The sequence below is a fragment of the Tachyglossus aculeatus genome, chromosome X4 (genome assembly GCF_015852505.1).
Source record: "Tachyglossus aculeatus isolate mTacAcu1 chromosome X4, mTacAcu1.pri, whole genome shotgun sequence".
Lineage (NCBI taxonomy): Eukaryota > Metazoa > Chordata > Mammalia > Monotremata > Tachyglossidae > Tachyglossus > Tachyglossus aculeatus.
In genome coordinates, this window is record NC_052098.1 from 55405504 (window position 1) to 55429084 (window position 23581).

Here is a 23581-nt window from a genome sequence, read left to right on the forward strand (position 1 = left end):
GGGGATAGGTTTTAAAGAGCTCATAGGCCAGAAACATATCATTTGGGTTCCCTTCAGCCCTGATTGGAAACTCTCAGGCCTTGTCAGAGACCTGGGATTAGTAAGATTGAGAATTTAGCTCAAGAACCCCAGGAAATGATCATCACCTTATTTCCACGGAGTTTACACTTACATGCACAAATGAAGAGACGAACTGTAACTTGCTGTGTTCAGAGAAATAAAGAACCCTCAGACAGTGGAGTCCTTCCCATTCAAATTTATACTGATTTTAAAAGAAATCCTTTGTTCCTTGTGTGTCTGCTCTTCCCCCACTTTTAAAATTGTGAGCCCCCTATAAGCCAAGGACAGTGTTTGAATTATACTGTACTAAGCATCTAGTACAGCACTTGCCAGAAATAATATGAATACTATAATGACATTGGTAATTTAGAATTACAGATTATTCAATTGCCAAGGTGCTGAGATCCAGAAATGATTCCTACTGGTCCAGTAGTTAATTGTATTTCTTTTTAAGTGCCATAAAAGCTGTTTATCCAGGGAATAGAATGGAATGGGCAGGGAATGTGTCTATTCATTGTTATATTGTACTCTCCCAAGAGCTTAGTACACAGTACAGTGCTCAATAAATACCACTGAATGAATTGCATGAATGAATGAATGAAAAATTGTTTTGTGGACTTGTTCTCATGCAAGACATTCAGTGCTAGTTTCATATCTCAGTCTCCAAACCTGGCTTCTGCAGGGTCTAGTAAGCCAGTGATGTTTAGGTGGATATGATTAAAAGGAAGAGATGTGGGAAGACTTTTCAGGGGCCACTGATTTTTTTTTTTGGCAGAATGCCATCCTCAACAATGGCATATGGAGCAGCTGTGCTGAGGAGAACACATAGAGATACTCTGTTCCTAAACCACAGACTGCAATCCAGCTAGCCATCTCGCAGTGTGTGCTGTTGGTCATAGGGGGACCGCTGAGAGAATATGAATAATTCAAAGCAAACTCTTATCATTTAGGGCAGAGCAAATCAAAGGCCACATCTCACAGATAGCAGGGTACTCTAAATAAATGGCCAGTGGGAATTGACAGCTCAAAATATTGCTTGCTCTTTTGTTGAAGATGCAGTGACTTCATTCGGCAGCCTCCTGAGGGTTTGAACATATTTAGGAACATGTTGTTCACCAAAATGGGGAAGGGGGTCAGTGCAGGTGCCTTTCCCAACCAGTATTACAAGAGGACTATGACTGGTAGACTTTTCCCATTAATTCAAAATCAAATGGAAAACTGTACATCAACCTGGTATGTAGCAATCAGAAATGAGATGACTGTTTTACAGGATAGGCTTGTTGTAAGATTGGGAAAACAAGAGGCAGTGAGGAAACCTTATTGAGCACTGCAAATAGCTATTGCAATATTCCTTGAAAGAGTGTGGAAGAGATTTCTATTAGCATATAGGCATGTACTGTGTGCGGAACACTATGCTATGTGCTTGGGAAGCGTGGCTCAGTGGAAGGAGCATGGGCTTGGGTGCCAGAGGTCATGGGTTCTAATCCCGGCTCTGCCACTTGTCAGCTGTGTGACTTTGGGCAAGTCACTTGACTTCTCTGGGCCTCAGTTACCTCATCTGTAAAATGGGGATTAAAACTGTGAGCCCCATGTGGGACAACCTGATCACCTTATATTCCCCCCCTCCACCAGGGGTTAGAACAGTGCTTCACACATAGTAAGTGTTTAACAAATGCTATTATTATTATTATTATTATTATTATTATTGGGAGATGTGACTTTAGTAGAACTTTGAAGGTGGGGAGAATGGTGCTCTGACAGATATGAAGGGGGCAGGGAGTTCCAGGCCAGAGGGAAGACATGGGTGAGAGGTTGGCAACAAGTCTAAGAAGCACTGTAGCTTAGTGGGAAAATCACAGTCCTGTATGTCAGAGGACTGGGTTGTAATTCTGGCTCTTCCAATGTGTGATTTGGGGCAAGTCACTTCACTTCTCTGTGCCTCAGTGTCCTCAACTGTAAAATGGGGATTCAAAATCTGTTCTCCTTTCTACTTTAGACTTTGAGCCCCATGTGGGACAGGGACTGTATCCGGTCTCATTAACTTGTATCTACCCCAGCACTTAGAACAGTGCTTGACACACAGTAAGCACTTAACAAATACCATAAAAAATAAAAAATAAAATGTGCCAAACATTATACTAAGCTTGGGAGTAGATACAGTGCAATCAGAGCAGAGAGAGTTCCTTTCCTGTTGTCTAAGGAAAACAAGTATTTAATCTTCATTTTACAGATGAGGAAACTGAGGCACAGGGAATTTAATTTAACTTGCCCAAGGTCACACAACAGGCTAATGGCAGAGGTGGAATGAGAATTTAGCTTGGCACATAGTAAGTGTTTAACAAATACCATCATCATCATCATCATCTAAGTTCTGTGCCCTATAGACTAAGCCACAGAAGCTACTGGTTTGGTTGGCATTTTGAGAGGCTGGGTATATACAAAACCCTTTTTTGAAAATGTTTTCATGCATTCCTTCCTAGTGAAAAAATATTTTTATAAACTTACAAAAGGGTATTTTCATGGACTTTCCAAATGGTATACAATGAAAAGAGGTTTTTCATGAATAAACAACAGCACTAAAGTGCAATAGTCTCCCTTAACCAAAAGAGCAAAGCATTCTATTACAAATAAGAAATTTAAATGAACACTGTACCTTATTCATTAGAAAGCTATTTTATATTGAAAAACTGTTAACATGAGCTAGTTTGCCAGGAAAGGAAAATTCCTAAGGAGCCTCTGTTCTCAGCCCTTGAAATCAGTGTAAGATGTCAAAATATTTGTTTAATTCATTTAACAGTGATATTCAAGGATCGGTAATCCAACAAAACAAATTCAGTTTTGGGGTCAATACTGTAGTTCTTCTTGACAAGGTTATACTTTTAGTGAAAAAGGAATTTCTTCGGAAGAAATAATAAATATACAAAAGGTTGAAAAAATTACTTGATTGCCAAAGGGTAAATGACAGCTGAAATACCAATGTCAGCTAGTCTCCATTCTAATCAAGTACATAATTTTCTGGTGACATTTTTTGGTGAGCAGTGCACAATATATTTTTCATTATAAGAAGGTTGAATAATAGATACTGTTATTGTTAAGTATTTAGGATAAACTGATATAGCAGTCATGAAATGCAATTCTAGCTCCAGCTTAGGACAGACCAATTTTTTTTTTCCAGGCAAAATTAAAATTTGCTTATCATCCTTAAGAAAAGCGTACTAAAGGTGTAGACATTTTTTTACTGTGCTGTGTGATTTTGTTTAAATGTTGGAATTCAGAAGACTGAGATGTGCGAAGGTGTGCTAGTTTAAATCAATAGCCAAAAAAGGATTGTGTATTAGGTACAATGTTCTTATTGCTTAATTTGAAGGCATGAGTTAGAAAACTGAGATATGTAACTTTGAAATGAATTCCAAGTATGAACTGTTGTACTAGCAACCAAATTTCAGTTTAGGGAAGACATTCCTCCATTGATGAAGGAATTGTGTTAATGAGGTCATTGTTGAGAATGGAAAATCAACTGTAGAAGACTGGAGAAAATGAAATCAAACCTCTGATTCTCATCCTAATGATAGATTACAGGCTTACTAAATAGGCAACAAATGGTTCATAGGAATAAACAGACTTTCCTCTCATCGAGTACTTATTGTGGAATATTTTGAGTTCTGAATTTTAAAATTTCAGAAAGAACGGACACAACATTAATATGAACATTAGCAGTATACTCTGAATGTTCTTCATTACATTTATTGATTGAGGTTAAGCCAGGCTTTCTAGTTGGCTGCAGAATTGGCTATTGGAGTGTGTACAGAAGTAATAGTAATTGCCGATTTACAGGGTTTATTCTGAGATTAATTGCACTTATTTGAATAAATTAAACATGCAAAGAGATCTTTGTTTCTGAATTAGAAGCAAGAGGCAATTGGCTTTTTATGCTGTTCTGGAGTATCCATTCAGAAATATAAATTGTAAGGAAGCGGGGGTAGATTCACCCATTCATTCAATCATATTTATTGAGTGCCTACTGTGTGCAGAGCACTGTACTAAGTTCTTGGAAAGTACAATTCGGCAACAGATAGAGACAATCCCTACCCAACATTGGGCTGAGAATGAAGGATATAGATACAGACATACAGATAGTTGGAGGCATGTTAGATACTGTTTTGAGTGAGAGTAAAGGTTGCTCTGGGCTTGGATAGTTGTAAGGGTCACTAGATGGTAAGCTCACTGTGGGCAGGGAAAGCACCTACCAACTCTGTAGTATTGAACGCTCCTAAGCTCTTAATACAGTGTTCTGCACACAGTAAGGGCTCAATAAATACCATTGATTGATTAACCTGATCTGTTTTTTTCCACTTTCTCTTTTATATGGGAAAGATCCATTTTCCTCTGTGGTAGTAGCTGGGATTCTCCATCTAGCCTGTAAGCTCCTTGTGGGCAGGGAACATGCCTAACAATTCTGTTATGTTATACTCTCCTGAGAGCTTAATACAGAGCTCTGCACACAGTAAGTGCTCAGTAAATACCATTAATTGATTCCTTTGTGAAATGTTACACAAACACATGCATTGCTATTATTACTGACTTTGGGATTTCCCTTTCCTTCTCCAGGCATTTAACCCAGTGAATTTGATCTTTAATAAACAACTAAGGATTCTTATTTGGATTCCAAATAGAATTAGTTTATCAAATAATCAATCTGTCAATCACATTTATTAACTGCTTTCAGTGTGCAGAGCATTGCACTGAAGCTCTTGGAAGAGTACAATACAAGAGAGTTGGTAGTTATTAGGTCTTATCCATTAAGAGTTGCAGTGGAATCTCCTCTGAGGACTCACTATAGTAGAAAGTCACCTGCCTTAAGGGACCTCTTTTGAGTACTCTAACAGTATCCCATGTCATTTTCATTCAGTCTTTCATTAAAGCTCTTCCCTGACTAAGCAGTCAATTTTTGTTGGTCCCTGGAGTGATTGCTTGAAGCTGGTTTCATTGCTTTTATTCAAGAGGCTTCTACTACTTTATGAAATGCATTTGGGTTTTGTACCCAATGAAAAGGATTTCATTTAATAGCTCTATTTTTTTCATGGCTCAATTCTGGATTACATTTTCTTTCTGGTAGACTGGAAATTTAGGCTAGAATCAGATACCCACTTCATTCTCTACCTAGACTGTTTCCCATTGTTCTTTCACAGTCAACAATTTTTTCTGTTGGGAGATTTGAATCTTTTGACAATTTGCAATGTCTTTCCTGCTTGCAAGAACATAAATACCAACTTGGTGTCTTTAGTACTTTACATGGAAATAGGATCACATTTTGTGACCTTCTTGTCCTTCATGGACATTGGAATAGACCTTTTTGCTCTTTATACATGCAGGTTAGGCAAGAAAGAGAAAGTCATTAGCTAGCTTGAGCGCACTTCCTAGCTGACTCTCTTTTCAATTATGTTCTTTACTGATCATGTGCAGTGAATTTTCTGCTGAAGGAACCCCTGACTGAAACCCGAACCTTTTTTTTTTCCAGAACAAGTTTTGGTTCAGAAAAATGGTTAATTCAGACAGCCTTATCTGAATTGTTTTGGCTTAGGTTGTTTCACTTTAGAACTTCCTTAAAGGATTTAACAGAAATGGGGAGTGAAAATGGATTACATTGAGGTGAAAAATAAAGGATGGTTGGCTGAAGCAAAGATCCAAGTAGCATACATGACTCGTGACTAGGATTCTGCAGATGTTAAAACAGCCGTGCTCCAGGGCACAGGTTCCAGAGATCATTGTGTGCTATGAAAATAACCAGATAAACTTTTCAAGCTTCTGATTCCTTCATCCCAAAGACCACTGTCATTCAGCCCTCTTAGGTCCCTTTATGATTGTAAGTACATCACAAAATGGCAAACTGAGTCTCATCAGCCATTCATTCATTGCATCCTCCCTCAGAGGATGTAGTGCTATTGATGTTTCTGCTTCCCACCAATGTCTTTCTCTAAAAAATATGCTCCCCATTCATCCAGGGCCTGTCAAATGTTCCTGCCTTTTCTGTGGACCAGAATGAGGAACTTGGTTTTCAATTCTAGTTCATTCTCCTGCTTTTATCACCTACATCAGCATGTCTATCAAGAGTATAATTAATAATTGCTTCACAGTTTTACACATCAAGACACACCCTTTTTAAAGCCTAAAATAATCACTCTTTGCCAAATCTGAAAGATTCCTGGGTGTATGGATGAACAAACAACCAAAAAATTCAGCATTTTTATCTGTAGCTTGAAGCTTAAGAATAGTTTAGAATGCATAATTTTCCCTGTGAAATATATTAAAGTCTAACTTCATTTCAGAGCATTGAGTTCGGGATTTATACATTATTTAAATGCAATTTTCTGGCACAGTAAGCTATTCTTTCCCAAGGTAATTTTAAGCACACACTAGCAACCAAAGCCCTGAATGTAAGATGCTGAGTTGAAATCAGTATTCCTCTCCAGTCCAGGATATTGGACTCACTTTTCATACACAGTAGTTCTAAATATAGCTATTAAGTGGAGGCAAGGATTGCTTCCATAAAAATAGCATAGATGCAAATAGAGGAAGGATACATACCAATGATTATCACAATCAGTCATAGTTACTGAAAATCTCATTGAACACTGTACTAGGCAACTGTACTTGACAACCTAAAACAGAAGTAAAGACAGGGTCTCTAACATAGCAAGCAACATGATATTTCTTAAGCATTTTCTGTGTGCCAAATGGGACCCAAGCATGAGAGATGTGGCTGAGCCTGCAGGTACCCTAATGAGCCCTGTGCCCCATTTCGCCAAGTCAATCAATCAATCAGTCATATTCATCGAGAGCTTACTGCGTGCACAGCACTATACTAAGCACTTGGGAGGGCACAAAATAACAGAGTTGGTAGCTACATTCCCTGCCCACAATGAGCTTACAGTCTAAAGGAGGAGACAGATATTGATATAAATAAATTACAGATATGTATATAAGTGGCATGGGGCTGAGGGAGGGGTGAATAAAGGGAGCAAATCCAAGTGCAAGGATGACACAGGGGGAGAGGAAATGAGGGGAGATGTGCCTTCAATAAAGATTTGAAGGTGTGGAAAGTGACTGTTTGGATATGAGAAAGAAGGAACTGTCCAGGCCAGAGGCAGGACGTAGGTGGGAGGTCAACGGCAAAATAAATGAGATTGAGGTTCAGTGAGTAGGGTGATGTTAGAGGAGCGAAATGTGCGGGCTGGCTTGTATTAGGAGAGCATGGAGATAAAGTAGGAAGGGGAAAGGTGATTGAGTGCTTTAAAGCTGATGGTAAGAAGTTTCTGTTTGATGCAGAGGTGGATGGGCAACCACTGGAGGTTCTTGAGGAGTGAGAAAACATGGACTGAATGTTTTTGTAGAAAAATGATCCAGGCAGCAGAGTGAAGTATGAATGGGAGTGGGGAGAGGCAGGAGGCAGGGAGGTCAGCAAGGAGGCTGATACAGTAATCAAGACGGGATAGGATAAGTGCTTGGATTAACATGGTAGTAGTTTGGATGGAGAAGAAAAGATGGATTTTAGTGGTTGTGGAAGTTGAATTGACAGGATTTAGTGACAGATTGAATATGTGGTTTGAATGAGAGAGTTGAGTTGAGGAAAACGCCAAGGTTATCCTTATCCTTATGTCCTTATGAGACAGGGAGGATGGTGGTGCCACCTATAAGGATGGGAAAGGCAGGGGAGGACAGGGTTTGAGTGGGAAGATAAAAGAGTTCTGCTTTTGACATGTTAAGTTTGAGGTGTCAGTAGGATGTCCTGAAAGTAGGAGGATATGTGAGACTGCAGAGAAGGAGAGAGATCAGGGCTGGAGATCCAGGCACGTAACCGCCCTTGCTAGTGATCTTGGGGCAGCCTCCAATCTAAAGAGTAAAAATAAGCCTTGTTTTAGCTGAAAGTTCAACTTTCGTATGTTTTACTCCATTTACATTTTCCTAGAGCCCTTCAGCTTATCATAATCATCATTATTATTAAAACCGTTTATCACTGTTAGCCTAATCTGTCAAAGACAGAGCAAAAAGTCGTGCAATAGTAACAGGAGTAATGACATTGGTTAGGTGTTTATGCAGTGAAGGGAGCTTTACTCAGGTCTGGGTTTCACTGTCTAGCAGAGGGGACGACAGGTCTACAGGGAAGCAGTGTGGCCTAGTGCGAAGAGCACGAGCCTGGGAGTCAGAGTACCTGGCTTCTCATCCTTCCTCCACCATTTGCCTGCTGTGTAACTTTGGGCAAGTCATTTAACTTCTCTGTGCCTCAGTTATTTCATCTTTAAAATGGGGATTAAGATTGTGAGCCCCATTTGGGACAGGGACTGTGTCCAATCTGATTATCTTGTAACTACCCCAGAATTTAGAACAGTGCCTGGCACTTAGTAAGTGCTTAACAAATACCATAAAAAAAGTGGCTAGAAAGAGACCGGGGAATGCAGGTGAGGGTAAGACATCCCCACCCCACAGAAAGACAATGTCAAGCCACTGGGTGAGAGGGGCAGAGAGAGAGAGAAAGATAAAGAAAACTCACAAGTTCCTCCTGAAGCACTGGCAGGGGCTGATGGGGTTTCAGATTAACTCTGTCCTGCTCTGGCACACTGCACTCTCCTGGAAGGGAAGAAGGAAATGGGGAGAGAATAGTGCGGAAGGAGAAACAGACAGTTTACCATCATCCCAAAAGATATAGAACATGCATAGGCTCCCCCCACTTTATTTTTCTTGAAGTTCATCTTCTTAGCTGAAAGACACAATGCACAATTTCCTTCCCAATAGTTTTCAAAGACATTTAGCCTTCAAAATTTTCTATTCGTGATATCAAACTGGCCATGTCCATGAGCAGTTTCTTAATGTGTTGCTTCCTCACAGCTTCTCATTTTATCTGAAGCTGTGGAAATGTGCTTGGAAAAGACAATAAAAACTTTCTTGAACTGATAAACTACAACAAATTAAATTTACCTAGATGTACATTGTCTGTCTAAATTTCTAGATAGAATGGTAGGAAAACCCTGGGAAGTCACACAGACTAACTGGTTTGTAAAATTTAGGCTGACCTTCCACAAGGCTTTCTTTATTTTGGTGGTTCTGTGGCAGATTACTGAGGCCTAATGAGTTTTTGTTGTTGTTGTTGAAATAGCTGCTAGGGGTTAGTTTTGCCATTTATTTTCAAGTTTACAGGAAGCCCACTATGAAAAATGATTGGTTGGAATGTACTGAACCTTTCAAAGAGGCCTGTTGTATTATTGAGATGCAAAATAAAAATGCTGAATCCTATGCCAATAGCTAACTTTATCGATCAACTTTACTATGTGCAGAGCATTGTACTAAGTGCTTGCGAGAGTACAGTGGAACAGAGTTGGCAGACACATTCTTTGCTTTACAGCTCTAATAGATGCATACTCCTAATATAATATTAATAGTAATAATGTTGGCATTTATTAAGCACTTACTATGTGCAAAGCACTGTTCTAAGTTCTGGGGAGGTTACAAGGTGATCAGGTTGTCCCACAGGGGACTCACAGTCAATCCCCATTTTACAGATGAAGTAACTGAGGCGCAGAGAAGTTAAGTGACTTGCCCAAAGTCACACACCTGACAATTGGCAGAGCTGGGATCTGAATCCATGACCACTGACTCCAAAGCCCAGGCTCTTTCCACTGAGCCACGCTGCTTCTCTAATATATATCCCAAGAGGGAACAGGATTTGAACCTTGTGACTTTCATGGTTAAAAAGTCTATTTATGAATTATAATTCCTTGTGAGACTAAATAGGGTAGAAAAAAGAACAGTAGCACAGAAGTGCAAATCCTGAGTAGAAGCTATGGAACACGACAAGAGCAAGCAGGCCAAAATGGCTTTCAGTCATCAGAAATTGGTAGGTTTCCTTTAGCAAAGGTGTCAGGCAAGTGGTGAAAGCAAGGAAACAGAATCACAACTAATAATGGGCTCTTCAGGCAGAAGCAATAGCAAACCAAAGCACAGTCTTCACACCCATGCAGTTGGTCACACATTTGTCTTTCCAGCCACACCCACACATATAGATAATAATACCATTAGCAGCTTGATCTTTGAAGAGCAAGGCAGTGCTATATAATCTACTAAGAGTACATAAAAAAACTCTAATCTCAGACTGAACCTTAAACCTGTCTTACCATATTCCCAGTGGGCACTCTCCTTTCCTGTTGTTTTACAGTTATTACGAAGAAATAATCTTTTCTTCCTTCCTTCCTTCCCTTCCTCCTTCCCTTTTCCTCTTCCCCCCTTCCTCCTCCCTCCTTCCCCCTTTCATCCCTTCCTCTTTGCCCCCTTCCTTGCTTCTTTCCTCTCTCCCTTCCTTCCTCCATTCCTCCCTTCCTTTCCTACCTTCCTCCCTCTCCCCTTCCCTCCGCATCCCTCCCTTTTTTCTCTCTCTCCATCCCTCCTTTCACCTTTCCTGTTTTTGCCTCCCTTAATTTCCCTCCATCCCTCTTTCCTTTCCATCTTCCCTCTCTCCCTTCCTCACTCTTTCCTTTCTTCCCTCCCTTCCTCTGTCTTCCTCCCTCCTTCCCTCTCTTCCTCCCTCTCCTCTCCTTAACCTCCTTCTATCCTTCCCTCCCTCTCTCCCTCCCTTCCTTGTTGCTCTTTTTTTTTTTGCTCTGTCCATTCCTTCCTCCCTCTCTCTCTTCCAGGCCACCCTTTTCATTAGAAATGCTACCCAAATAGGAGCACTAACTCCATGGAGGCAAGTGGGAGGCAGGGCCAGGGTTGGGGGACCAAAAGCTTTGGGCTGGGTGGATTAACTATGGCCCCACACTTTGGAATCAGATGGGGATTGGAAGTGGATCCAAGATATTGACTCTGCCTCTGTCCTCCACTGACAGGCCCCAACTCCTGGGCCCAGCTTCAGAATAAGATGACATTCCACTGGCCACTAATTGAGCCCCAGGGTTGGACCAGTGGCTCCTTTCTCCTCCAGGCCTGGTGTCCAATATGTTTGAGCCAAGTCTCTGAGGGTGAGCAGATGAGACTGGTCATCTCTCTATAAACCCCAGGAGTCAATCTATTGATTCCCATGCCATTTCCTGGACCTGGTGCTGCTGTTCACTGTTAGAAATTGCCCCAAACACAGTGACCCCAGCTCATCAGACTTATCCTGAGCCAGGTACCATAGTTGTTCCTGCAATGTTGGTGGTAGTGGCTACAATAAAGGGGCAGCAGTACAGGGATAGTATAACAATTACAATATTTATTAGGTCTGTTTTATGTTTAAGCACTGGGGTAAATTCAAGGTAATCAAATCAGATACAGTCCCTGCCCCAGATCTTTCTTTTTCCTACTCTTTCCCTATCCTTTCCTCTTCTCCTTTTTCTCTTTCCTTTTTCCCCTGTCTTTTACTCTCCCCTCTCCTTTCCCTTTCTTTTCTTATTCTCCTTTCCCCCCTAGGGGCCCTGGTCACCAATCTTCTCACAGAGAGGGACTTGATGATGATATTACTAATAATAATGATTGGGATATTTGTTAAGTGCTTACTATGTGCCAAGCACTGTACTAAGAACTGGGGTAGATACAAGATAATCAGGTTGGACATAGTCCCTGTCCCTCATGGAGCTCCCAATCTAAGGACTTGTGAATTGTATGTGTTTGTTGAATGAAACTCATTTATACATAGAAAAATATTTGCAGTCTTTATGGAACCTAGCCTCCTCTTGTTTTCTACATAAAATTGGGCTCCCACCATGCAAATTTGTCAGTAGGGGCCAGGGCCTGTGTTTTTAGATAGTGATTTTTGTGCCTCCTGAAAAAAAAAATAAATCACTGATTATGCTAAAAAGCAAAGGAATGGTGTAGCATCTGCCTTTTAGGGATAATAATTTTTTTCTGAATTCAAATGCAAACTTCTGAACAAAACAGCTTTAAAACATTAGCAATAAAGTCAAATCCTCTTCATTCACACTTTTCTCCAGAATTCATGTTTTAACATTCTTGCAGCAAGAGAGAAATGGACTAAATGACCCAAAGGGTCATTTCCATTTCTCCTTGTGAGCTGATGATAAATTTCTGTTTGGAATATCATCATATTTTAATAGGATATTAATGTTTCATGTTTTCATTATCCTTTTTTTCCTTGAGAAAAGATGATTCTGTAGATTTGCACCACCCCCTGCAATGCTGAAAACTCAAACGGAATGTTCTTTTGCTATGGACTGGAAAAACCAGACATGGGTGCGAAAGAGAAATTCAACATCCTACACACGTCAGTCTACTTTCATTTGCTGAATGAAGGAAAAAGGTAAACAGGAGTAAGAAGGGAAGATTCAAGTGTGACAAATCCATTAATTTACAAATCTGGTTTACTATCCTCATTAAAGGCCATAGGAGAATGACTTAGCTTTGTAAGCAGAAAAAATTCACTCAAAGTCTGCAGCTTTGGATTCTATTACTGATGAAGCTTTGGGTGCCAAGACCAATGAATGAAATAGAGAGTGGTGTATTGCAGAATGCTGTGTATATATATTGCTTTTTCACAACCTGAAAATGGTTGATGTGCCCACAAACAAGCTGGCCTCTTTACTGAATATGCCCATTTGTCCCGGTGGATACCACAGCAGGTTTGGTGGTGACAGTCCTAGCCACAGAGCCCTAGAAATATCTGCTATCCATGTGGTAGAATTCACTCCCATCAGTTGACAATGCAATATTTGTGAGTTACATATTGAATTGTAATGGATATTCATTCCTTTGAGATGTAGCTCAGCTAGAAATTATGACCGAAACCAAGGCACTTATTTCTGGTCTTTTACTCCAGTTTGTTGTTATATTGTGCTCTCCCAAGTACTTAGTACAGTGCTTTACACAGTAAGTGCTCAATAAATACTATTGGATGAATGAATGAATGGTATGCTCTGATGTATTATATTACACTCTGACCATTTGATCTAACTGATCATCATTTCATTATCATGAGATGAAAGGAGGCTAGAACTGTGCAAGATCAGGTATTTGCAAATCACTGGTCTTAATTTTCCCATAGTATGAGGGAACAACCCTCATATTTCAGTATTTAGCCAACTGAGTTCTGAAAAGATGTAGCTGAATGTGGCCAGGCCTCCAATTCAGCCATGGCAGTGGCTTTCTGGGGAAAGATACTGGGGAACAAAAGGTTCTCTGATATAGCCACAACAACTTTCAGTGGTATTGCAGACTTCTCTTGCCACCTTCCTCTGAAGAAAGGAAGCCATAATGGTGGCCGTTGTTGCTACCTACTCACTGTGGCTCGTCCTCGTCTCTCCCACTGCCACCCTCTTGCTCATGCCTTCGCTCCAGCCTGAAACTCTGTCCCGCTGCACATCCAACAGACCACTCCTCTCCCTGTCTTCAAACCCCTACTAAAATTACATCTCCTACAGTACTTCGATACTCAAACCTCCATAGCCCTTTATATTTATTTTTACACTTTATTATCCCCTCCTATCTATAATTTGTTTTAGTGTCTGTCTTTTCCCACTGGATTGTTTCGTGATGGCCGAATTGGTGTTGTGTCAAGGAATATTCAGAGTCTTGAGGTCTCTACACATTCATAGTTAACTGGGGTCCCCGTTGTCGTGTTGCTGTGCTGCTATGTAAAATGTCATGTCCCCCAAACCAGCACAACCGACGCCTCACATCACCAAGTTCTAGCACTAGGACGGCTTGCTGATGACAGACTGACTCTATTCCTTCCACATTCTGCTTTTTATGCTGTATTTGCCCACTCCCCTGGGTAATACAGCCACCCATAACCCCTCCCATTCTCTGCCCAAGGTGTTGCCCTACTTATTCCCCCAGCACTGCCCCTACTTCCTCTTTTTCCCTTTGGGTGCTGATAGAGACCTTAAAGGGGCTGTATCAATCACTCAATCAATCAGTGATATTTACTGAGCACTTACTGTGTGCAGAGCACTGTACTAAGCTCTTGGAAAAGGACAGTTCAACAGTGTGCATTCTAGACTGGCTTATCCTGTGGGTTTCCCTTCTAACTTTTTGCCCTGGAGACTTCAACTCTATAGGACATGTTGAGCTATAGCTGCTCCCAAGAGAAACAGGAAGCCCTAGAGGGGTCTGGACTTTGCAGGATCATCTGTCATATATGAAAAAGGAGGGAGTTCCAGGCTAGAGGCAGGACAGGGACGAGAGGTTGGTGGTGTGACAGATAAGATCAAGGTACATAGAGTCGCTCGGCAAAAGAGAAGTGAAGTGTGTTGGCTGCCTGGATTGTAGTAGCAAATCAGGGAAGTTAGGTAGGAGTGGGCAAGGTGATTGAGTACTTCTAAAGTCTATGGTAAGGCATTTCTGTTTGATGGGGAGGTGGATGGACAACCACTGGAATTTCTTGTGGATTGGGGAAACACGGACTGAATGCTTTTGCAAGAAAAATGTTTGGGGCAGCAGTGTGAAATATGGATTGGAGTGGGGAGAGACAGGAGGAAGGGAGGTCAGCAAGACAGCTGATGCCATAATCAAATCGGGATAAGATAAGTTTGGATTAATATGGTAGCAGTTTGGATGGAAAGGAAATGATGGATTTTAGCAATGTTGTAAAGGTTGAACCAAAAGGATTTGGTGACAGATTGAATATTTTGGTTGAATGAGAGAGATGAGTCAAGGATAACACCAAGGTTACAAGCTTGGGAGACAGGGAGGATGGTGGTCTTGTCTACAGTTACAGGAAAATGAGGGGAGGATGGGGTTTGGGTAGGAAGATAAGGAGTTCTGTTTTGGACATGTTGGGTTTGAGGTGTCAGCAGTACATTCAAGTAAAGGTGTCCTGAAGGCAGTAGGAAATGCGAGACTGTAGAGAAGGAGAGGGATCAGGGCTGGAGATATAGATTTGGAAATCATCTGCATAGAAATGTTAGCGGAAATAATGGGAGCAAATGAGTTCTCCAAGGAAGTGGGTGTAGATGGAGAATAGAAGGGTACCCAAAACTGAACCCTGAGGGACTCCCCCAGTTAGGGGATGGGAGGTAGAGCAACACCGTGCTCAAGGAGTTTGGAGAGGAATGTTGGAGGGAGATGGAGTGATAACTGGAGGGAGCCGTGGGGTCAAGGAAGTTTTTTTTTAGGATAGGGAAGACATGAACATGTTTGAAAGTGGGGAAAAAAAATCATTGGAGAGCGAACAGTTGAAGACAGCAGTCAGGAAGGGAAAAAGGGAGGGGCAAGTGCATTGATAAGGTTTGAAGGGATGGAGTCAGAGGTGCAGGTAGAGGGTGTGGATTTTGAGAGAAGGCAGGAGATCTCTTCAGATACTGCTGGGAAAAAATAGGAGAGTTGAAGAAGGAGCAGGAGGAGGGAGGGACTGGAGAGGAGCAGGGGAGATTTTAGGGAGATCACTCCTGATAGTTTCAATTTTTTCTAAAAACTACATAATAAACACAGTATTTTCCCCAAATAATAATGATTGTGGGCAGGGAATGTGTCTACCTAATATTCATTCATTCAATCGTATTTATTGAGTAAGCTTGTTCAAGTGCTAATACTCCAAACAGTAAGCATTTAATAAATATGACTGGTTGATTTATTGTATTAGATTGTGAAGATTGTAATGATTCAGTAAATGATTTGGGGCAAAATTCTCACTGGAATATGTGGACATCAAGAAAGAGATTCTGTTTCAGCTATATCTAGTCCAGAAAGAAATTTTACACTTTCAAAGACCATATAGTAAGGTTTCCAAATTGTCCAAAGATTTTTTTTATTTGATTGTGATAATAGATTAGAGCTGAATCAAAAGTAATTAAATAACAATGCTATTTCCTTCAACCTCTATCAACCTGCTGAAATTTTAATCAGCATGTTAATTATATTACTAGACCGCTCTGTCACAACAAGAAGTCTCTTGGGAGTAAGCCCTGGTGTAATACTGCTGGATTCAAGAGTGTATTTAAGCCTCCAGAGCATGTGACAAATGAATCTTTTCTAAAGAATCATGCTGAACGCCAGCAGGACAGGGTTGTGCAGGAAGGATTTTCTGGTGTAGGAGAGCATTAACATGGAAAACTCCAACATGACTTTTAAAGGCTGGTGACTAAGATTTACTGTCACTGGTGGAAATCCTGCTGGTCTTTTATTCCAATGCAGTTTCTCCACTGTGTGCCCCTCCCCCTCCCTGCCACTCCAAGCCCCCCCCCCCCCCCCCGCCCCCACCAGCTCAAAACAGAGAGGGGAAGGTGTACACCAGGAGACTAGAGATCACCATTTTATAATTACATGTAGCACTTGAACAAGCTAATATGAAATTATTTTGAGTGATCTTTCAGCATTCAATCCCCTCTCCCACCCCAGCCCCCAAATTTCATATTTTAGTAAGCATAATCCATCAATCCCGGGGAATGCCACTCTGATTTCTCATATGTTGTCGATGACATCTGAAATGCTTGGCAAGCTCAGATGAATCAGAAAGTCCTCGATGGCCAAAGCAATCTGATTGTCTATTTCATCTAATTAATAAACAATGAAATAATGTAGAGTCCATGGAATGTGCCAGCTAGTCCTAAAGGCTGATGTTTCCTGTTTCTCCAACAGTTCTAGCACAGTGGCCTCTGTTTTGTTGCTTATCCTGAGTTCTTGGAAAGGGACCAATTCAGACTCAGATCCAGGATTCTCTCCTGAGACCAACAAGGATGTTAGTAATTGTGTGCCAATTCTAGCATGGCCTGGAAACTAGATTGAGCATTCCAATTCATTTCCCTTAGGCCAGCAAACATCCATCGAGTACCATTAACTAGGATGGTTAACATAGAAGTGAAAAATGCTGATCCAAACCCTCAGTTCTGCCATGATATACGTTTTCACTACAGAGTTGGCTAGAATTATACTGGAGAATTAGGAGGTTAGTCCAACAATGCAAATCTGTTTGATTACAACATACCGTGGTACTGGAAGAAACAGCTCAGACACATGTGGACATTAGCGGAATGAGTGAGTACTACTACGTGGATTTTCCTTAAACTGAGGCTTTGCATGAACAGAGTAGCCTAGTGGATGGAGCATGGGCTTTGGAGTCAGAAGGACCTGGGTTTTCATCCCAGCTACACCACTTGTCTGTTATGTGACCTTGGGCAAGTCACTTCACTTCTCTGGGCCTCAGTTACCCCATCTGTAAAATGGGGATTAAGACTGTGAGCCCCACGTGGGACATGGACTGTGTCCAACCTTATTACTTTGTCTCAGCCCCGACTCTTAAAACAGTGCCTGACACATAACATTTGTTTAGGGGAAGGGCAGTGAATTGAAAAAAGTCTCACTGATTGTTTTTTTATCCTGGGGGTTTTGAAGTGTTTGCCGGGTTGGGAAGGATAAGGGGCACAGTGTATGGTTTAGAGCTGTTCAGTGGCTTTTAACACCCAGCAATTCAAGACCCTCCACCCTAGCATCTCCCTGGGAGCCAGTTCCCTAGGTAGCTGCTCCCCTCGACCAGCTTTTCTAGATGTTTTTGCAAAAGAGAAGAATACATAAGCAGTATCCCTGCTTCTTTTTCCTCACTGAAGTGCTGAGACACTACCACAATAGACAGACCTGCCTGGAGGGCAACAATTGGAAGAGGTGTTAGTCTCCTCAAGTGGAAGCTTCACAAAGACAGGAATAGCAAGCAGTAGACTTGGAAACAAAGGCAGGCCCTCCAAGGAGGAAATGCATCACCATAAGAAAGAACTCTCTTTACACTCATGCAGCACGGAATTGAGTGGTGTTTATGCATTAGCCTTTTCAGCCACACCTGCATACATAGTTGGGATTTTACTGTCATTAGCATCTTCTTTGGAAATCAAATAAACATATATATGTTCAAGGTCTCACTACCAACAATGTCACACTTGTTCTGTTTTTATAATTAAACCTAACTCTAGAAAGAGGTGAAGGTCTTATACAGACTCTGAGCCACTGGAAACTCATGTAAAGCCTCTGGATCATTCCACTCTGTTACGGGAAATCACTGAGGCAGAAATGAGGGATGACACTGGTCTCTGCTAGACCATTCCTCTTAGCAGTCTTCCCTGAACATGAAATAAAAGTGTGTAGCAAATAATGATACTGCCTTTGGAAAGCTTGGGAACTCTTGACACAATGATAAATGGCTCAAAATTAATTAGAATGCAGAATTCAGTGCACTGTATGTCCTGCCCATTTTACTTAAAGTAATGCCATCTATGCTATGAGTCCATCTGAATACATTTGAAGAAAATCCCAGTTTTTTAAATGAACATCATAGCCAAGAAATGATACATCTTCTTCTTGCCAAATCCAGTTGCCTCAACTCCATCCTAATCCTCCTCGATCTCTCAGCTGTATCCGACACTGTCAACCACCACCTTCTCCTGACATTATCTAACCTTGGCTTCACTGACACTGTCCTTGTGTCTGACTGCACATTCTCAGTCTCTTTCCTGGGCTGCTCCTCTGCCTCCCACCCCCTAACAGTGGGAGTCCCTTGAGGTTCAGTTCTGGGTCCCCTTCTATTCTCCATCTACACTCACTCCCTTGGAGAACTCATTCACTTCCATGGCTTCAACAACCATCTCTATTTCGATGATTCCCAAATCTACCTCTCCAGCCCTGATCTCTCTCTCCTTCTCTGCAGCCTCGTATTTCCTTTTGCCTTCAGGACATCTCTACTTGGATGCCCCACTGACACCTGAAATTTAACATGTCCAAAACAGAACTCATCATCTTCCCACCTGTCCTCCTTCTGACTTGCTCATCACTGTAGGAAGCACTACCACTCTCCCTCTCTCACAAGCCTGTGAGATTTATTACAAGCCTGTACAGATTTATTACTCTATTTACATTACTTGTACATATTTACTATTCTATTTATTTTATTTTGTTAATATGTTTTGTTGTCTGTCTCCCCCTTCTAGACTGTGAGCCTGCTGTTGGGTAGGGACCGTCTATATATGTTGCCAACTTGCACTTCCCAAGCACTTAGTACAGTGCTCTGCACACAGTAAGCGCTCAATAAATATGATTGAATGAATGAATGAAAGAATGAAGCCTGTAACCTTGGCATTATCCTCGACTCATTTCTTGCATTCAATGTACATATGCAATTTGTCACCAAATCCCGTTGGTTCCACTTTCTCAACATCACTAAAATCCACCCTTTTACCCTTGATCAAAACTATCGTATTTGTCCAAGAACTTACCCTATCCCACCTTGACTACCGCATCAGCCTCCTTGCTGATCTCCCTGCCTCCTGTCTCTCCCCCTCCAATGCACACTTCACTCCGCCTGCTGGATCATTTTTCTAAAACCAATGTTCAGTTCACATCTCCTCAGTCCTCAAGAACTTCCAGTGGCTGTCCATCCACTTCCACATCAAACAGAAACTCTTTACCTTTGACTGTAAAGCACTTAATCACCTCGCACTCTTCTATCTTATCTCACTGAATTTCTACTACAACTCACTTCACTTCCCTATTGACAATCTGTTCAGGGTACCTCGATCTCTTCTATTTCACCACCTATCCCTTGTCCACTCTCTGCCTGTGACCTGGAACTCCCTCCCTCTTCATATCTGACAGATGATCACTTTCTTCATCTTCAAAGCCCTACTAATATCATATCTCCTCCAAGAGGCCTTCTCTGACTAAACTTTCATTTCCCCTACTCCCTCTCCCTTCTGCATCAACCTTGCACTTGGATTTGTACCCTTTATTCACCCCACACTCAGCCCCACTGCACTTATGCATTCATTCATTCAATCGTATTTATTGAGCACTTAATGTGTGCAGAGCACTGTACTAAGCACTTGGAAAGTACAATACAGCTATAGAGACAATCCCTGCCCACAACGGGCTTACAATGTCTGTCTCCCCCTCTAGACTGTAATCTCCTTGTGGATAGCAAACATTTCTACCAACTCAGTTATATTGTACTCTCCCAAGCACTTAGTACAGTGCTCTGCTCACAGTAAGTGCTCAATAAATGCCATTGATTGGTCGAATGATTGATTGTATGTCTTTCCCAAACCAAAGCCTTTTGGATGGATAGAACTAGAATATTAAAATTCACCACCAGATTGTATTGAGGGATAGATTAGACAAAGAAACCATGAAAAGAAATGCACAAGAAAATTCAGAAATAAAATTATGAAAGATATAAAAGGATTCTGTCTTGAGGCCCTAAGAATTATCTTTTCACCTTTGTATTTCAGAATGATTTTTCAACAACAGTCCAGCGAGAAAATAACTGAAAACAGCTTCCCCAAGTAAAGTTATCTGAAGAAGCAATTTATTTGTTATCTTAGTCTGTTTCTACCTTGCTCATTTAAGAAGTGACTGCAAGTAGTTTAACAAACAAGAACACACTTGCTAGTGGGGTATGCACCAAAGAGAGTTGAGTGGCCTAGATAAGGTCTTAAAGTAAAACAAGAAATCCAGTCCTCTATTTGATATTTCATACGGGTGATAGTAGGATACTGTCCAGAGGTGGGTCAGGAGAGAACAAGGCACAGTGAGGAGGTTAGTGGCAGAGTGGAGTGTGCAGGCTGGGCTGTAGAAGGAGAGAAGGGAGGTCAGGCAGGAGGGGGCGTGGTGATGGAGAGCTCTGAAGCCAAGAAGCAGAGAGGCAGCATGGCTCAGTGGAAAGATCCCTGGCTTGGGAGTCAAAGGTCATGGGTCCTAATCCCGGCTCCGCCACTTGTCAGTTGGGTGACTTTGGGCAAGTCACTTCACTTCTCTGTGCCTCAGTTATCTCATCTGTAAAATGGGGATTTAAGACTGTGAGCCCCATGTGGGACAACTTGACAATTTTGTATCTACCCCAGGGCTTAGAACAGTGCTTGGCATGTATTAAGCGCTTAGCACATATTAAGCCCTTAAGAAATACCATCATTATTATATTATTATACTCAAACAGCTACTCTATGAGAGCCTGAAATGGGGTAATTCTAGAAAAGGTTTAGAAAAGAATATTGTTTTGTTTGCCAAAAAATGCATATAAGAATGGTTTGGATCTCCACTGGCTGCAGTTTTCAGGTGCTAGAAAATTTCACCATCAGGAGGTACTTAGAGTTTGATTAGAGCTTACTAGCCCTCCGACATTAACATTTAGTCACAGGATCCTGCAATATAAGAGATGACATTGAGACATCTACTTGGGTAGGGCAGAGGCCAACAAAAGGATGGATCACTTTTGCCAGAACCTGAGTTAATGATTTCAGGGATTATTGATGCTATTTCTATCACCTGAATGCAAGAGGCAGCTTATAGACAAAAAATTTACCCCCCCCCCCATTTGCACAAAGGAACTAAATATTTCATTCATGATTTTTAACTTTTAAACATAATTTAGCTTAATGTGCCCTGGAAATGTAAACCTTGAAAGATTCATGCAAACTACATTTTTAAAATTCATAAAACTGTGCTTAAACCTCATTAGAGTTTCTTTTATCTATTTTTAGAGCATTCATTCTTCACAGTAGATGAATAAACAAATGCTTTGATATTCAAAGTCTAGAGTGCTTTGGAATATGGTAATGAATCCATGTTAAAACAAAACAATATCCTTTCATTCTATATTAACATGTTTAAGAAAAACGCTTTGTAGAAAGTGTGTTTCGATCAGCTCTGGGACTGCATTGAAAAAAAGCCCCTTCATTTGCAAATAATGCACTTTCTGTGAAAAGCAATGCCAGTTTCAATATTCATTCATTAATTCAATCATATTTATTGAGCACTTACTGTGTGCAGAGCACTGTACTAAGTGCTTGGGAAGTACAAGTTGGCAACATATAGAGACGATCCCTACCCAACAGCGGGCTCACAGTCTAGAAGGGGGAGGCAGACAACAAAACAAAACATATAAACAAAATAAAATAAATAGAATAGTAAATATGTACAAGTAAAATAAATAGAGTAATAAATCTGTACAAACATATATACAGGTGCTATGGGGAGGGGAAGGAGGTAGGGCGGGGGGGATGGGGAGGGGCAGAGGAAGGAGGTGGCTCAGTCTGGGAAGGCCTCCTGGAGGAGGTGAGCTGTCAGTAGGGCTTCGAAGGGAGGAAGAGAGCTAGCTTGGTGGATGAGCAAAGGGAGGGCATTCCAGTCCAGGGGGAGGACGTGGGCCCCAGGGTAGATGGCAGGACAGGCAAGAACGAGGCAAAGTGAGGAGGCTAGTGACAGAGGAGCAGAGGGTGCAGGCTGGGCTGTAGAAGAAAAGAAGGGAGGTGAGGTAGGAGGGGGCGAGGTGATGGAGAGCCTTGAAGCCGAGAGTGAGGAGTTTTTGCCTGATGCGTAGGTTGATTGGTAGCCACTGGAGATTTTTGAGGAGGGGAGTAACATGCCCAGAGTCTTTCTGCACAAAGATGATCCAGGCAGCAGCGTGAAGCATAGATTGAAGTGGGGAGAGACAGGAGGAGGAGAGATCAGAGAGGAGGCTGATGCAGTAATCCAGTCGGGATAGGATGAGAGATTGAACCAGCAGGGTTGCGGTTTGAATGGAGAGGAAAGGGCAGATCTCGGTGATGTTGTGGAGGTGAGAGCAGCAGTTTTTGGTGACGGATTGGATGTGAGAGGTGAACAAGAGAGCAGAGTTGAGGATGACACCGAGGTTGCGGGCTTGTGAGACGGGAAGGATGGTAGCACCGTCAACAGTGATGGGAAAGTCAGGGAGAGGGCAGGGTTTGGGAGGGAAGATAAGGAGTTCAGTCTTGGACATATTGAGTTTTAGATAGTGGGCAGACATCCAGATGGAGATTTCTTGAAGGCAGGAGGAGACACGAGCCTGAAGGGAGGGAAAGAGAGCAGGGGCAGGTATGTAGATTTGGGTGTCATCAGCGTAGAGATGATAGTTGAAGCCGTGGGAGTGAATGAATTCACCAAGAGAGTGAGTGTAGATAGAGAACAGAAGGGGACCAAGAACTGACCCTTGAGGAACCCCTGCAGTAAGGGGATGTGAGGGGAAGGAGGAGCTCGCAAAACAGACTGGGAATGAATGGCCGGAGAGATAAGAGGAGAACCAGGAGAGGACAGATTCTGTGAAGCCAAGGTTGGATAGCGTGTTGAGGAGAATATGAAGTTCAATATCCCTCACTATTGATTTTGATCAAAAATATACTCAGATGTCCTAGCATGTTAATCAATCCAGGCAATTGCCCCTTGATAGTTCATGCCGGGCAACAGTGAGCCCCTTTGCACACTGCAAAAACTCCAGGCTGCACCCAGCTCCCACTCAGGCGTTAGAGACCTCAGTCCCCTTTCAGGTCAGAAAGACCCCCAACCCGTAACTTGCAGAGTGAAGACCCCACCGTATTTGTAATGAGAGAGCCCCAACTCATGCTCATTCCACGAGGGTCTCATAATAATAATAATGATGACATTTATTAAGTGCTTACTATGTGCAAAGCACTGTTCTAAGCACTGGGGAGGGTACAAAATCATCAGGTTGTCCCACGTGGGGCTCACAGTCTTACTTCCCATCTTACAGATGAGGTAACTGAGGCACAGAGTAGTCAAGCGACTTGCCCAAGGTCACACAGCTGACAAG

At 41.8% G+C, this 23581-nt stretch overlaps 1 protein-coding gene across 2 annotated transcripts in view; it reads right to left on the bottom strand.

Moving 5' to 3' along the window:
• The window catches only part of PLPPR1 (phospholipid phosphatase related 1), a 289407-nt gene that overhangs the window by 227596 nt on the left and 38230 nt on the right, over positions 1 to 23581 (bottom strand). The window contains exon 2 of one of the 2 annotated variants that reach the window (XM_038769828.1): positions 8609 to 8685. The exons of the other annotated variant lie outside the window; for it this stretch is intronic. The gene's annotated coding sequence lies outside the window, so the exon portion shown is untranslated. The remainder of the gene's footprint in view (positions 1 to 8608; positions 8686 to 23581) is intronic. 2 annotated transcript variants of the gene reach the window in all.